This window comes from Diceros bicornis, chromosome 21, assembly GCF_020826845.1.
Source record: "Diceros bicornis minor isolate mBicDic1 chromosome 21, mDicBic1.mat.cur, whole genome shotgun sequence".
Classification (NCBI taxonomy): Eukaryota; Metazoa; Chordata; class Mammalia; order Perissodactyla; family Rhinocerotidae; genus Diceros; species Diceros bicornis.
Window position 1 is genome coordinate 24,458,040 of NC_080760.1, and position 14,260 is coordinate 24,472,299.

Genomic DNA, 14,260 nt, shown 5'->3' on the forward strand with positions numbered 1-14,260 from the left:
CCCATCCATGTTGTTGCAAATGGGACGATTTTGTCTTTTTTATGGCTAAGTAGTAGTCCATTGTATATATATACCACTTCTTGATCCAATCATCAGTCGAGGGATGCTTAGGTTGCTTCCACTTCTTAGCTATAGTGAATAATGCTGCAATGAACATAGGTGTGCATAAGCCTCTTTGGATTGTTGATTTCAGGTTCATTGGATAGATTCCCAGTAGTGGGATGGCTGGATCATAGGGTATTTCTATTTTTAATTCTTTGAGGAATCTCCATACCATTTTCCACAGAGGCTGTACCCGTTTGCATTACCACTAGCTGTGTATGAGTGTTCCTGTTTCTCCACATCCTCTCCAACATTTGTTGTTTTTTGTCTGGGTGATTATAGCCATTCTAACGGGCATGAGGTTATATCTTAGTGCCGTCTTGATTTGCATTTCCCTGATGATTAGTGATGTTGAACATCCTTTCATGTGCCTATTGGCCATCTGTATATCTTCTTTGGAGAAGTGTCTTCATTTCCTCTGCCTATTTTTTGATCGGGTTGTTTGATTTTTGTTGTTCAGTTGTGTGAGTTCTTTATATATTATGGCGATTAACCCCTTGTCAGATATATGTTTTGCAAATATTTTCTCCCAGCTGGTGGGTTGTCTGTTCATCTTGATTCTGGTTTCATTTGTCTTATAGAAGCTCTTTAATCTGATAAAGTCCCACTTGCTTATTTTTTCTTTAGTTCCTCTAGTCTGGGTAGGCATGTCATCCAAAAAGATTCCTTTATGACCAATGTCAAATAGTGTGTTGCCTATATTTTCTTCTATGATTTTAATAGTTTCAGGTCTCACCTTCAGGTCTTTGATCCACTTTGAGTTAATTTTTTGAATGGTGATAGCAGATGGTCCACTTTCATTCTTTCGCATGTGGCTGTCCAGTTTTCCCAACAACATTTATTGAAGAGACTTTCCTTTCTCCATTGTATGCTCCTTTCTCCATTGTATGTTCTTTGTCGAAAATTAGCTGTCCATATACATGTGGTTTTATTTCTGGGCTTTCACTTCTGTTCCATTGATCTGTGTGTCTGTTTTTGTACCAGTACCATGCTGTTTTGATTACTATTGCTTTGTAGTATGTTTTGAAGTCAGGGATTGTGATGCCTCCAGCTTTGTTCTTTTTTCTTAGGATTGCTTTAGCTATTCGTGGTCTTTTGTTGCCCCATATGAATTTTAGTATTCTTTTCTATTTCTGTGAAGAATGTCATTGGGATTCTGATTGGGATTGCATTGAATCTGTAGATTGCTTTAGGTAATACAGACATTTTAACTATGTTTATTCTTCCAATCCATGTGCATGGGATATCTTTCCATTTCTTTATGTCATCATCGATTTCTTTCAATAATGTCTTGTAGTTTTGTATAGGTCTTTGTATAGGTCTTTCACCTCCTTGGTAAGATTTATTCCTAGATATTTTATTCTTTTTCATGCAATTGTAGATGGTATTATCTTTTTGAGCTCTCTTTCTGTTAGTTCGTTATTAGTATACAGAAATGCAACTGATTTTTGTAGATTGATTTTGTACCCTGTGACTTTTCTTTAGTTGTTGATTATTTCTAATAGTTTTCCAATGGATTCTTTAGGGTTTTCTATATATAAAATCATGTCGTCTGCAACTAGTGAGCATTTCACTTCTTCATTGCCTATTTGGATTCATTTTATTCCTTTTTCTTGCCTAATTGCTCTGGCCAAAACCTCCAGTACTATGTTGAATAAGACTGGTGAGAGTGGGCAGCCCTGCCTTGTTCCTGTTCTCAGAGGAATGGCTTTCAGTCTTTCCCCATTGAGTATAATGTTGGCTGTGGGTTTGTCATAAATAGCCTTTATTATGTTGAGGTGCTTTCATTCTATACCCATCTTGTTTGAGAGTTTTTTTTATCATAAATGGATGTTGTATCTTGTCAAATGCCTTCTCTGCATCTATTGAGATGACCATGTGGTTTTTATTCTTTGTTTTGTTGATGTGGTGTATCATGTTGATTGATTTGCAGATGTTGAACCATCCCTGCATATAAAGGCACTGGTATAAATCCCACTTGATCATGGTGTGTGATCTTTTTAATGTATTTCTGTATCTGGTTTGCCAATATTTTGTTGAGGATTTTTGCATCTATGTTCATCAGCGATATTGGCCTGTAATTTTCCTTCTTTGTATTGTCTTTGTCTGGCTTTGGTATCAGGGTGATGTTGGCCTCGTAGAATGAGTTAGGAAGTGTTCCATCTTCCTCTTTTTTTGGAATAGTTTGAGAAGAATGCGTATTAAATCCTCTTTGAATGTTTTGTAAAATTCGCCAGAGAAGCCATCTGGTCGTGGACTTTTATTTTTGGGGAGGTTTTTGATTACTATTTAAATCTCTTTGCTTGTGATTGGTCTATTCAAATTCTCCATTTCTTCTTCTTCCTTTTTTTTCTTTGCGAGGAAGATCAGCCCGAGCTAACATTTGATGCTGATCCTCCTCTTTTTGCCGAAGAAGACTGCCCCTGGGCTAACATCTGTGCCCATCTTCCTCTACTTTATCTGGGACGCTGCCACAGCATGGCGTCATAAGCAGTGCATCGGTGCGCACACAGGATCCGAACCCAGGATCCAAACCCAGGAACCTCGGGCTGCCGAAGCAGAGCGTGCGCGCACTTAACCACTTAAGCCACCAGGCCGGCCCCTCTCCATTTCTTCTTGGTTCAGTTTTGGGAGGTTGTATGAGTCTAAGAATTTATCCATTTCTTCTAGATTGTCCAATTTGTTGGCATAAAATTTCTCATAGTATTCTCTTATAATCCTTTGTATTTCCGTGGTATCTGTTGTAATTTCTCCTCTTTCATTTCTAATTTTATTTACTTGAGCCTTTTCTCTTTTTTTCTTAGTAAGTCTGGCTAAGGGTTTGTCAATTTTGTTTATCTTTTCAAAGAACCAACTCTTTGTTTCATTAATCCATTCTACTGTTTTTTTGGTCTCAATTTCATTTATTTCTGCTCTGATTTTTATTATTTTTCTCCTTCTGCTGACTTTGGGCTTTGTTTGTTCTTCTTTTTCTAGTTCTGTTAGGTGTAATTTAAGGTTGCTTATTTGGGCTTTTTCTTATTTGTTAAGGTGGGCTTGTATCACTATGAGTTTCCCTCTCAGGACCGCTTTTGCTGCATCCCATATGATTTGGTATGGCATATTTTCATTTGTTTCCAGACATATTTTGATTTCTCCTTTAACTTAATCAATGATCCATTGGTTGTTCAGTAGCATGTTTTTAATCTCCACATTTTTGTTGCTTTCCCAGTTTTTTTTTTCATGGTTGATTTCCAGTTTCATAGCATTATTGTCTGAAAAGATGCTTGTTATGATTTCAGCCTTCTTAAATTTATTTAAGCTTGCTTTGTTTCCCAGCATATGGTCTATCCTTGAGAATATTCCGTGCATGCTTGAGAAGAATGTGTAGTCAGCTGTTTTTGGATGGAGTGCTCTGTATGTGTCTACTAGGTCCATCTCATCCAGTTTTTCATTTAAGTCCACTGTTTCTTTATTGACTTTTTGTCTGGATGATCTATCCATTGACGTAAGTGGGGTATCAAGATCCCCTACTATTATTGTTTTGTTTATTAATGTCTCCTTTTGGGTTTGTTAATAGTTGCCTTACGTATTTTGGTGCTCCTATGTTGGGTGCATATATATTTATAATTGATATGTCTTCTTGGTGGAGTGTCCCTTTTATCATTACGTATTTCCCTTCTTTGTCTCTCTTAACCTGTTACATCTTGAAATCTGCTTTGTCTGATATGAGTATGGCAACACCTGCTTTCTTTTGTTTGCCATTAGCCTGGAGTATTTTCTCCATCCTTTCACTCTGAGCCTGTGCTTGTCTTTAGAGCTGAGATGTGTTTCCTGGAGGCAGCATTGTTGAGTCTTGCTTTTTAATCCATCCTGCCACTCTGTATCTTTTGATTGGAGAGTTCAATCCATTTACATTTAGGGTAATTATTGATATCTGAGGGCTTAAAGTTGCTGTTTTGTGACTTATTTTCTGGTTCTTTTGCATTTCCTTTGTTTCTTGTCCCATTTGTTTCAGACTGCCAATTCAGTTTGGTTGTTCTGTCTTATGACTCTTCTAGTTTTCTCTTTGTTTAGCATATGTGATTTTGTTATGATTATTTGTTTAGTGGTTACCTTGAGGTTTTTATAAAAAATCTTGTGTATGAGATAGTCCATTATCTGATGGCCTCTTATTTCCTTATACTAAGTCAATTCAATCTCTTTCCTCTTCCCCTTCTAAGTCGTTCTCGTTATACCTTATTCTATCTTGTGTTGTGGGTGTATGTTTACAGTGATGAGGTTATATTTATTTTTGATGAATTCCTTCCTTTGATCTTTGATTTTGGTATTTAAGTGGTTGCTAACCTATTCCAGTAAAGATCTACTATTTTTATGAGTTTGTCTACCTATTTTTCTCCTTGCTCCAAACTTTGTACTCCTTTTCTCTTCTTTTTCTCAGGCCTGAGGGCCTTCTTGAGTATTTCTTGTAGTGGGGGGTCTCGTGGCCATGAACTCCCTTAGCTTTTTTTTATCCAGGGAAGTTACTATTTCTCCATCATATTTGAAGGATATTTTTGCTGGATAGAGTATTCTTGGCTGAAAGTTTTTGTCTTTCAGTATTTTGAATATATCATTCCAGTCTCTCCTAGCCTGTAAAGTTTCTGTTGAGAAATCCGCTGAGAGCCCGATGGGCGTTCTTTTGTACGTCATTTTTTTTTTTTTTGTCTAGCTGCCCTTAATATTGTTTCTTTGTCATTGACTTTAGCCAGCCTTACCACTACATGTTGTGGAGTGGGCCTTTGCCTGTTGACATATTTAGGCAACCTATTGGCTTCACTTACCGGGCTTTCCTGCTCCTTCCCCAGATTTGGGAAGTTCTCAGCTATTATTTCCTTGAATAGGCTCTCTATTCCTCTTTCCCTCTCTTCTCCCTCAGGAATACCTGTAATTTTTATGTTACATTTCCTAATAGAGTCAGATATTTCTCGGAGACTTTCTTCATTTCTTTTTAGTCCTAGTTCTCTGTCCTCTTCCATCTGGAGCATATCTGTAGTCCTATCCTCTGTAATGCTAATACTTTCTCCATTTTATCAGCTCTCTTCTTTAAAGATGGCATGTATGCCCTTTTATTTTCAAAGCCAGCGATGACAGGTGGCTCTCTTTTCCTACTTTGTCTTTCCTGTCTCTTTATCTGTCATCACACCTCTGACTACAATTGGGAAAGGCTATCTACTTTTAAGAGCTTATGTGATTAGATTAGGCCCACCTTGATTAAGCCAGCATAATCTCCCTGTCTCAAAATCCATAATCTTAATTATATCTGCAAAGCCACTTTTGCTAGGTAAAGTAACATTCACTAGTTCTGGGAACTAGGACATAGACATTTTGGGGTTTATTATTCTGCCTACCACAGGTCCCTTATGAGATTCTGTGACTCTTTGATTCAAGTTTATATTTGCAGAATGATTGCTTTTGACTTCAGAGATATAAGAAATATTGGTTATATGGTGGCAGTTTTTCTGGGACTAAAAATCTTTCAGTTTAATTGTATTAAAAATAACTCTCAGGGGTGGGTGAGTTGGGTGAAGGTGGTGAAAATGTACAAACTTCAAGTTATGCGATAAGTCCTAGGGATGTAGTGTACAGCGTGATGACTACAGTTAGCAATACTGTACTGTATATTTTAAAGCTGCTAAGAGAGTAGATCTTAAAAGTTCTCATCACACACACACACACACATACTCAAAATTTATAACTATGTGTGGTGTTTGAAGTTAACTTACTGTGGTAATCATTTCACAATATACACATATATCAAATTATTGTGTTGTACACCTGAAATTAATACAATGCTATATGTCAGTTATCTTAATTTTTAAAAAATTTAAAAACTTAGTTAAAACATTAAAAACTCTTACTGTAGTTTATAAATGTATAGATAAATTCTTAAAAATATTAAAAACAATTTTTAAAATATTTTATCTCAATTATCTAATTTAAAACATTAGAAACATTGAGAATAAAAGCATTTTTTCCTTGCAGAAAAACTTCTCAAGAGTAGTTTGAACAGTGCTTGCCTTCTTTTCATTGTATAAATAAAAAGTGAATATCTTCAAAAGAAAGCTTTCTGGAAAAATGAACTCTATGTCCCAATTTATGCTAAGTAAACTGTCAAATGACAAGACTAAAACAATTTAGATGAATTTCATGTCCTTTATTCAAGGAAAAACAATGCATGGATTGGGGAGTAGGGTGCTGCACAAGCAGTGGAACACTCTTCCGGAGAGATTTTAGACAATAGCACATTTTATAGAGCATTAGAGGAGGCAAGGTGAAAATAGCATGATTGGCTAGGAGTTGGGGAATTTCCTTACAACCAGCAGGTCCTCTTTTCCAGGGTAAGCTAGCTAAAGCTGAGTTGGAGGATTGTGATTGGTATTAGGTTTCCTTGAAATTAAATTAATTTAATTTCAAATTAAATAAGTTGAAAAACAAGCAAACAAACTTGGAGATGAAATGGTCAAGGGCTAGGAGAATTCAAGAGCTTATTGAGAGATGAGAGCTAATGAGGTCGATCCAATTGAAGAAGGTTTTTCCCAGGACTTATTTTAGCAATAGTGTTGTTTTTGTTTGGAAGAACTACTTGAGGAAAGCAGTGAAACTCCAAGGAGTTTAAACAACAGAAGATGTCCATTCAGTTTCCATGTAGGGAAGAAGAGAGAGAGGAACTTAGAGCTGGTGGGAGGCCATGTAACTCCTCAGGAACCCCTTAATCTTATGTAAAGTTGGGGAAAATCATGAAGTTCTTTGAGATAATTTTCTATGGAGACTAGTGGAAGGGCTGACTTCTGGGTTTAGGGTGATATGGAGATAACAGGGATGTCAGTGAATTAACTTTTTGTATTTTTATATTGATTTTCAAATTCAAAGAATGATTGTTTTTTATGTTGTAATCATCATAAGAAACCAAAAAGGGCAGATCTGCAAAAAACCACTTCTAAGTTATTTAGGAGATGTGGTTTTGAACTTCAGCTCTATTTGTTTGTTTGTCCCCACCCCCTTCCAAATCACCATAACAAATGTTAAATTTAGACAGTGGTGTTTTTAGCTTTGGTCATAGTTCTTATTTTCCAAGAAGTTCTGCATGGCTAGCAATCAAAATTTATGCAATTGTTTTAAAAGTTGCCTGTCATGCTCTTACAATGTACATTCTTTGTTGAAAGAATTAATAATTTGGATTAAGACAAAGCGAATTGAAATTGAGTTCCTTTCATCTCTCCATTGACACATTAGGGGGACTATTTCCCCTTTCTATACTAGTAGAATACTGTGTGCATGAAATTTTGTTGAAAGCCAAATTCTGACAGTTTTTAAAATGTCATCTGGTATAGGGCTTCCTGTATAAACGAGAGGGCAGTTCCTCTGTAGGAGCTCTAAAAGGACAGGCCAAGCAGTTCTTTTAATCACTTGATTCCCTTTTATTAACTTTAGGTAATTGCCAAGGATAAAAAATGAGGGGAAACATATCATTCTTTTATTTTTTTCCTCTCTAGAATGTAGATTATCAGTTAAAGAAAACCAGAAACAAATAAAAGGTTGATTTTTGTTAATTCAGTCAGTCAATGCCATGAAAGCAATTATATTCTTGGTTGTTTAGTGTCAAATGACTGAAGATCCCACTTTCAAGATGTGAAACAGTGACATGCAAACATAATAACAATAAATATAAATGGATTAAAATCATCCATTAAAAGAAAACATTAGATTAAAGGGAAATGTGATATAATAAGAAATAAATATTTGATGTTTGCCCCTGGTTCCTGGCACTATCTTTTGTATGCCAGAGAGGTGGCTGGGGGCCCCTAGATAGCTTCAGGATGGGGCTAGTCACCAGAAAGACTAAGATATGATTAGAGAGTTGGAACCTTCAGCCCCATCCCCTGACCTCTATGTTTCCTTTAACCTATTATTCTTTCTCTAATCTATTTATTGACATTCATTGAGCTTTTAAATTTCAACCTATATAATTTCAATCATATTATTTTATTTTTGTAAATTAAAACCTTTTCAGTTCTATCTGCTTATTTCTCATAGTTTTACTATATATTTGCCTTTGTAATTGATTTTTGTTTTACAAATTTCTCACATAGCTATTTTCTATTGTGTCAGTTTCAATTATCTGCAATTTTTCAGTTTCAATCTTTATTTCTTTTTTGCTGTTTCTCACATAGCATGGCTTATTTTTCTGTGTGTTTGGTGATCTTTATTTGTAAGCTTGGGCTTGCTTTCAATCTGTGGGAGACCTCTGGGCCTACCCTAGGGAATCTTTCCTCCGAGAAGAGTTTTCTTCTGCCTCTATTATTGGGTGGGTGAGGAGGTGGGTGGGGTATTCTGGATACTTTAGACCCTCTAATCCCAGTTATGGCTCAGAAGAGGAATCTCCGACTCCCCTTTCCATCTTGGTGCTATCCCTACAACACTGTTGCCTTGGGGCTATGCCTCTCAGTGGCATCTGTTGATGTAGCCCAACTGCCTGTGCCTCTGGCTGACTAATACTCAAACTCTACTTCTTCAGCCTAGACTGTGTTTCTCTGTGGGTCTGGCTCCAGGACATTTTAATCAAATCCTTCAGGGATTCCTGCTTTGTATTCTGCCTCACCCAATCCCTGTCCCCTGGAAGTCCTGGGGTCAGCTCTCTTGTTGGTTTGTCTGTTTTCTTTTTTATGGAAGAAAATGTGACTCCAGGAACTGTCTCCTACCTTTGGTGACACCAGTGGTATCTCCAAGAATGCACAGTGTAGGGTTCTAGTTGTGAATAATATGGTTACTTGTACGTCTTAGATACTAGTGATCCTGCAATGAAAAACAAGCCAATGGCTTCTTGGCACTGGGATGTACAGGTAGGAATCCCAGAAGACAGCTTTGTTTGTATACAAAGAAATGAAGGAGCTATATTTGGGGAGTTATATTTTGAGAAGCAAATGTTGGCACTGAGTACCTTACTTGTATTTGAGACCAACCAACAGGAAGCAGCAGCCAGAAACTGGACAAGATTGCAAAGGCAAAAAGAACAGTCAAATCTCTGTGTTTGCCCTGTAGAAAGAAAGCGATGCAAGTTTCCATGCTGTTAAGGATATTCTAATTATTAAAGTATTAAATAGCCTTAAATGTGAATTATTTTCTGTTCTTTCCAGAACGTATAAAAAGCTGGGTGATATATGAATGATCTAGATGAGAAGAATTCATCTTCTGTACAAGTCTGCCTGTGAATGTATAACTTTGGAGGAGTAAATGTCACATTGTCCAATATATGTAGACAATGTGAAAAGCTTCTGAGGATTATAGAATTTTATAATTATAAAGGATCATATCCATTCAGCCCCTGCAGGAAACTAAGTCCAAATAAGGCAAAATGCCTTGTTTAAATCTAAAGAACCAGTGAGTGACACAGCCAGTTCAGGACAAGTTTTTGATTTCCAGACCAGTGCTCTTCTTATTATAACCTGCTGCCAATCTAGGGATAGGTGAACAGGGCCTTTCTGGATAAGCTGAATGGAGGGCTGGGGTCTTAGAATTAAAAAAAAATCTAAAACTGGAGTTGGCTTTATTTAGGCCTTTAACAAAAAGCACTAATTTGTGAACAGATGTTAGAAAAAACAAATCTTTCTTGAATTATCACTGATTGAAATGCCGTGGTATTTTCTGATTAAAACAGTGTGTGCAAGAAAAGGAAAACTTGCAGCTTCATTTCTTCCTAGTGAGGTAGAATTTGGCATTTATCTAAAAAATTAAAAATATGTTTTAATTTTCATGGTGCCTATTTCTATTATTTTATGCCATTGAATAGTTGATGAAAAAAATATAGAGAACAATAATTTTTTCAAGAATAATCGTTATAGCAGGCACTTTATAGTATTCATACTGTGTCAAGCATGGCTCTAAATGGTTTATAAGTTTTAATCCATGTAATCCTCACAATGACCCCACGAAGTAGGCCCTGTTGTAATCTGTATTTTAAAGATGAGGGAACAGAGGCACAAGGAGGTTAACCAATTTGCTCTGGGTCAAATAAACAATTAAGAATAGGAACAACATGTCTCAATATTAAATTTCCAAAATGAAGTATTTTATAAATCCTTAAATATTTAGAAATGAATAGCAGAACCAAGATGACCATATAAATCTAAATGAAGATTTTTCATATCAGTTCATTAGATGGCTTCTGAAAACTCTTTTCCCAAGTTCAAGACTGAGATCTCAAGGAGGCACTCAAATCCATTCGTTATTTTGCTGATCTTCCTCCCCCAACTTTTTCTAGACTGCTTTTGTTAGTACTCTTCAACAAGGCCCAATTTTATTATGAAAATAATTGACATTTATATACGAAGACAGGCAGGGCCAGAAAACTCTACAGAGTAAAACACTCTATAGAGAAGTGCCAATGGCAATATTATTGTGTAATCTCTATATGAACACACAGAGAGAACATCTGCAATGAGTTATACTCATTGGATAGTTTTATGTGATCGCCACCTGAAGTGAGATGCCCAGCCAGTGACGGCAGTTATAGAAAGAAGAATGACTGCACAAAATCGAAATAAAAAAAAAAGAAAACTGTAGAATTAGAGATGACAATAGAAAAGAATGTTGATGGCAAGGAAAGTAGAGATTGTTGGATTGAACAGAAGAATATGATCTTGAATTGAATTGAATAAAAGATTTTGACCTCGCTTACTCAAAATTCTCTTTCTGATAAGCCAGAATGTTTTCCAACGTATAATCTTAAATGAATTGTAGCTCACGCACCACAGAGTGTCTACAATGATGATCAATGTTTCAATCTCTATTTTTATGTTTGGTTCAGAAATGCCACATGGAATATTATGCATAAAGAACTTGACATGGCCTAACTCGCTTCATAAGTTTACTGTAAATAAATAACTTAGAAGAATTTATCAGCTTGGATTGGATGTTTTCTCAAGTCATAAGGATGAAATTCAAGTCTTAAAAGAATGCAGAGTAGGAAATCTCCTGTATTTTTGCTGTTGTGTTTATAGGATAAGGACTTTGCTAAGGATGCTATCTCATATTTTCCTTTTATGTTGACTCACAGAAGAGATGTCTGACAGATTTCCATGACATGAAAAGTTGTGCTTCTCTTGAGTGATTGCTTTTTAAAATTCTTGGGACATTATGTATTTCATAAGTGATTATGTATCTCTCTTTGCTTTGGGCACTAGGAATCTCAAAGCTGAATTTGCAAAGCATGTTAATAACCATGTAAACTCCTATTGGATTCAATTTTATGTACAGAGTCTATCTAATAGGTCTGCTTTTATTCTCCTTTGCACTCATTTCCCAATTTTTTTTTTGGCTCTGTTGTGGTATCTCTCTTTCTGTAAGCAACTCCAAATCATTTCGAAAGCGTGTAGGGTACAATTATCTGAACAAATGTTCTATTTTTCCTTATCAAAACTTATAAGTATGATAAGCAATGATAAGGAAGGAATTATCAACTATGCCAAAATGACATACCAGAAAATCACGTGCCATTATTTTCTGAGTACGGGACTCCAAAGTATGAAGATCAGAAGTAGAGAAATCTGAACATTATACTATTCCAATAATGGAAAGAGAGAAAAAAGTAGATACATAATTCAAATATTAAAAAATACTAGATAAGTGTTATTGGAAGGAATTAGGGCACCAAAGTCATTTATAGTTTGAAATTTAAAACATGGTTACGTATTAGAAAAACTTTTACAAAAACGTTCGAGATGTATGAGCTTTGTAATCTATTTTGCTTAATGTAAGCTAATTGTAAATTATCCCACTTGTTTTTCCATATTAGCTAGTGAGAATAATCAAAGGACAAAATTTAATTTGTTATACATTCACTTTGGCTTATTCAAAGGTCAGATTTTTGGAACTGAATTTGAGTAGTATATTATTTATTTAGTGGCAAAATTGTGATTTGAGGCCAGGCATTTTGCTGATCTCATCCTCTTAATAACTGTTATATTGTTTGTATCTGTAGGGGTAGATAAATTTAATGTGCAGTAAAAAATGACCTCCCAAACTTTAGCGCTTTAAACCGTAAAAGTTGATTTCTCATCCACATTAACATGTCACATGGGCTGGCTTGGGTTTTGCCATCTGCTGTCTTCAGTCTTGAACTAGGCTGATGGAGAAGCTCCGATTATCAGGGGGATCGCTGGGCTCGTAATAGAGGGAAAATAGAAACGTGGCGATTCATGTGTTGGATCTGAAAGCTTCTGCTGAGAAGTGACACGTGTCACCTTCTGTCCACATTTCATTGTCTAAAGCAAGTCATGTGGCTAAACCTGTTGTCAATAGAATGAGATATACACTTCTCTCACAGAGGAGCACTGAATATTTTGAATAATAATACCATATACAACATTACTGGAAACAAAGAGTCTTACCTCTTGTATTTTTTTTTTGCTTGATTGAGCCTGGTACTGTGTTTAGCACCTAAACTGTATGAGCATCTATGTAGTACATGCACTACTGGACTATCTGGCCTTGACCCTGGCACAAATAGATGGCATTTCCTTCTTCCTGTATCATCTAGGATGACTACTGTTTGAGGTGATGAAACCTCGGACAAAAGTCTCTCAATGTGGCTTATTTTATTACATTATTATTTTTTTTTCAGGTGTACATCATTATATTTCTATTACATGTATCGATGTTTCGATGTATAGATTACATCATGTTCACTGCCCAAAGACTAATTACCATCCATCACCACACACATGTTCCTAATCATTCCTTTCGCCGCCCTCACTCCCCCCTGCCCCTCTGGTAACCACCAATCTAGTCTCTGTCTCTATGTCTTTGTTTGTTGTTGTTTTTATCTTCTACTTTTGAGTGAGATCATATGGCTTTTGACCTTCTCCCTCTGACTTATTTTGCTTAGCATAATACCCTCAATGTCCATCCATGTTGTCACAAATGGCTGGATTTCATCGTTTCTTACGGCTGAGTAGTATTCCATTGTGTATATATACCACATCTTCTTTATCCATTCGTCCCTCGATGGGCACCTAGGTTGCTTCCAAGTCTTGGCTATTGTGAATAATGCTGCAATGAACACAGGGGTGCATGTGTCTTTACACATTGGTGTTTTCACATTCCTTGGATAAATATCCAGCAGTGGAATAGCTGGATCGTATGGTAGTTCTATTCTTAATTTTTTGAGGAATCTCCGTACTGTTTTCCATAGTGGCTGTACCAGTTTGCACTCCCACCAGCAGTGTATGAGAGTTCCCTTCTCTCCACATCCTCTCCAATACTTGTTCTTTCCTGCCTTGTTAATTATAGCCATTTTGATGGGAGTGAGGTGATATCTCATTGTAGTTTTTATTTGCATTCCCTGATAGTTAATGATGTTGAACATCTTTTCATGTGCCTGTTGGCCATCTGTATATCTTTGGAGAAATGTCTGTTCAGGTGTTTTGCTCATTTTTTAATCGGGTTGTTAGTTATTTTGTTGTTGAGATGTATGAGTTCTTTATATATTTTGGATTTAACCCCTTATCAGATATGTGGTTCACAAATATCTTCTCCCAATTATTAGGTTGTCTTTTTGTTTTGTTTATGGTTTCCTTTACTGTGCAGAAGTTTTTTAGTTTGATGTAGTCCCATTTATTTATTTTTTCTATTGTTTCCTTCGCCGGGTCAGACATGGTACTTGAAAATCCCTTGCTAAGACTGATGTCGAAGAGTGTACTCCCTATGTTTTCTTCTAGAAGTTTCATGGTTTCAAGTATTACATTCAAGTCTTTAATCCATTTTGAGTTAATTTTTGTGTATGGTGTAAAATAATCGTCTACTTTCATTCTTTTGCATGTGGCTTGTGTATGGTGTAAGATAATGGTCTACTTGCATTCTTTTGCACATGGCTGTCCAGTTTTCCCAATACCATTTATTGAAGAGAATTTCCTTTCTCCATTGTATGTTCTTAGCTCCCTTTTTGAAAACTAGCTGTCCATAGATGTGTGGGTTTATTTCTGGGCTCTCGATTCTGTTTCATTGATCTGTGTGTCTGTTTTTGTGCCAGTACCATGCTGTTTTGGTTACTATAGCTTTATAGCTTACATTCTTTTCTAAACTGCTTTATAAAGGATAACTAGAAAATCTATATGTGACCTTGGAAAAGGTATGAGGTATG